Source organism: Sorex fumeus, unplaced genomic scaffold, assembly GCF_029834395.1.
Source record: "Sorex fumeus unplaced genomic scaffold, SorFum_2.1 ptg000131l, whole genome shotgun sequence".
NCBI lineage: Eukaryota > Metazoa > Chordata > Mammalia > Eulipotyphla > Soricidae > Sorex > Sorex fumeus.
The window spans coordinates 38,796,813-38,800,272 of NW_026606188.1; positions in this window are offsets into that span (position 1 = coordinate 38,796,813).

Below are 3,460 nucleotides of genomic sequence, written 5' to 3' on the forward strand. Positions count from 1 at the left end.
AACCCTTGCAAGGCCTTGTATGATCTGGCTGTTTAGTTCCTCAGTCGTATCTTATACTTTCTTTTTGCTCTTCAAATTTCTTCCCGCTCTTCACATTTCTCACTTCGATTCTTAAATTCATGTTCTATCCAACCCCAGGGCCATTGTACCTGCTGATTTCCACACCCCTTGATCTCTTTAACTCCTCTTCATCCTTCAGATCACAGTTCAGGTAACTGTCCTGAAGCTCAACTTAAAGTCAGGCTGCTCTTTTTTATATGTTCTTAAATAAATATGTGCCTTTTCTTCAAAATGGGATTGCAATTAGATGTACAAATTTTGATTCATTGAATAATCTTCATTATCCTAATGATGCGGTGGCTCCACGGCAAAAGAGACTTAGGACATTGCTCAGTGCTCAGTCAATAGCTTTAGGATGAAAGAATGGAGATTTGTGTTTATTTAGTACTTCTTGCGCATCACTTTATCTAGACATCAAGTAGACCTTTGAAGTGTCATTATCCCATTTCAACAGATGATGATGCCGAGCCTGAGGAACCAGATGAATCAAGATCACACAGAGAGTGAGTGGAGAACCTTAAATCCAAGTATTTAGACAAGAATAGAAGCTCTGGGGCTGGAGCGATAGTGCAGCGAATATGGTGCTTATCTTGCACACAGCCAAGCCAGGTTCAATTCCTTTGCACCCCATATGGTTCCCCCAAGATCCGCCAGGAGTAATATCTGAGCAGAGAGCCAGGGGTAAGTCCTGAGCTCAGCTGGGTATATATGCTCCTAGACTCCCCCAAACAGGATAAAAATATAGAAGGTTTTCCCACAGATGCTAGAGGGGCATAAATCAGAAGCCCCATGAACTTCAGATTGCTGACCATGCTCTAGCAGCATTACCTTGCTTGCATAAGGAAGAAAAATGCAGAGAGAAAAGAGAACGGGAGGGAGAAGAGGGAGGTAAGAGGGTAGTGGGGAAAGAGCGGGGAGAGACAAGTGAGGGCCTCTGCTCTCCTCACATAATTGTCCAAGGTCTGAAGCTCCCCACTTGCTGGAACTCCCCACACTCATCAATCTCCTTTAGAGACCATCAGCACCTCAACGAGACAACTTCATCCTACTTCTTCCTTCACTGATCAGTCATTCAAACTTGGCAAGCAGAAAACAACTTACTGGGTTTCTTAACCAAGGGGATTTGATGTAGAGTATTCATCAGTCTGCTGAGGAGAGGGTAATTAGTCAACCTGGGGCCTGGCCTTCCTCCCAGATTAGTACTGACCCAGGTTCATTACCAACTCAGCTCAAAACACCAGGAAATCACTGCCAGCCCGAGACCATAAGGATTCAGACAGTAAAAATGGGTCACAAGGACTGACCCACTGACCTTGGGGAAGGAGCAGGGAAAATACTCTGGTGTGTCCAAGAAGATAATGATCTTCCGAAGGTGGCCACCTTCTCCTTCCCAGAACCACTGAGTGTAAACTTACAGGGCAGAGGGTACTTGGCAGTTGTGATTAAATTAAGGATGGTCAGATGCAGAGGTTATCCTAGAGTTGATTGGCTTATTTGTTTTGGGAACACACTCAGCACTGCTCAGGGGCTACCACTAACGACTCATGGGGTGCTGCTGGGTTGTCCCTTCTGGCACTACTTGGGGGAACATGAGGTGCTGAGCATTGAGCCAAAGCTCCAGTATGCAAAGTGTACACATGGCACATAAACCTTTTTTTTACAGTTGAATATTCAAAACTTTTAATAGAGATGAGGAACATCTAATATATACTATACAATTTAACTTAAATGTTCCTTTTTGCGACCATACTGGACAATGTCAGGGGATGACTTCCTGCTGGGTGCCTGGGAGTGGGGTGGTAACTCTTAGCAGGGTTCAGGTGGAACATGCAGAACTGGGTAGGAGCTCCAGTCTATAGAATATATGCTCTAGCCCAGCTGGTCGCCTGGGTTAATTTCAGACTCTAATTCTAAAAGAGAGAGATACTTGTAATACTTTGTATATCTTGCAACCTTTCCATCTATATTAGCAATATCAAGTGTACACTGAACACTGAGTCTGTGATTTCTCTGTTCTTTAAAATGAATAGCACATGAACTTTCTAAACGATCTCTCTGGCCCCAGATATCTCCAATTGTTTGGGTGGACCCAATATAACCTTCAAAGTGAGAGGACAGTGTGAGCAGGAAAGTGGAGGGGATGGTGAGGTCATCAAGGGATCAGGAAGCGGGACCACATTAAGGAACAGGAGCAGCCATTGGAAGTCCACAAAGGAAAGAAAAAGAAAGGGTATTCCTGGAGCCACAGAATGAATACTCCCCAACCAGTACCTTGATTTTAGTTCCATGAGACTTTTTTCAGCCTCTGACCACCAGAACTGTGAGATAACTAGTGGTTAAATCACTAAGCTTTGTGGAGTTCTTACAGCAGTGATAGGAACCTAATCTAGTTGGCTTATCCTGTCTCCCCACACCTTTTGCTTCCTACTAGCTGAACTAAGTAACAGAGCAGCCAGGACAGTCAACTCTACAAAGCAAGGAAGAGGAAAGAACAGCGTGGGGGAGCATGTCCAGAACCACTGAAACTACATTTGTTAGCACCTCAATAAAAGGTATTTGTTGTAACGAACAGCTGATATTCATTCTTGGAAATACTTCTTCTTTGTGACCTTCCTGTTAATCTGTTTTAAAAAAAGATATATTTATGTACATAACATATGTATATATATTTAAGACTGACATTGAAAATCTTTGCCAAGAACAAATATATAAATAAAAATAAGGCTTATTCTATGACAGGGAAGACATAGTAATTATCACAATTAGATCCACATAGAAAATAAAATTTAATGTGATACATTTTAGATGAAAACTTACCTATGTAAATTATAACAGATATTGAATATTACATCTTATTATCTCATTCCTACTTTGGACAAACTAGCAGGCTACCGAATGTAGCCTGCCCACATGGCAGAGTCTGGCAAACTCCCCGCAGCAGACCAAATATGCCAAATACCAGTAACAATGATGGGTCTCATTCTCCTAAAGAGCCTTGAATATAATCTCAGGACTAGGATGAAGGAGACGTTACTGGGGCTTGCTCGAGGCAATCAACGAATAACAGGATGGTCGTGATCCGTCGTCGTGATTATATTACATTGTATTAAATTATTTGAATTCCCTTATTTACACAGGTTAAAAAAATAAACTTGGTTTTTTCCTGCCAAGGAGGCAGGTTGAGGAGTAGGAGAGAACCTGAGCACAGTTAGTACAGAGAAGGAGACACTGGTAGTGGAACTGGTGTTGGAACGTTGTATGCCTGGAACAATTCTCTTCTGAAAAATTTTGTAAATAACGGTGTCTTAATAAAAAAGTTAACCAAAATAAATAAATAAAGTGTATTCTCTTCTGATTGATTCAAATTCCTCCTTAATCACAAGAATAGCAGAATGACCTT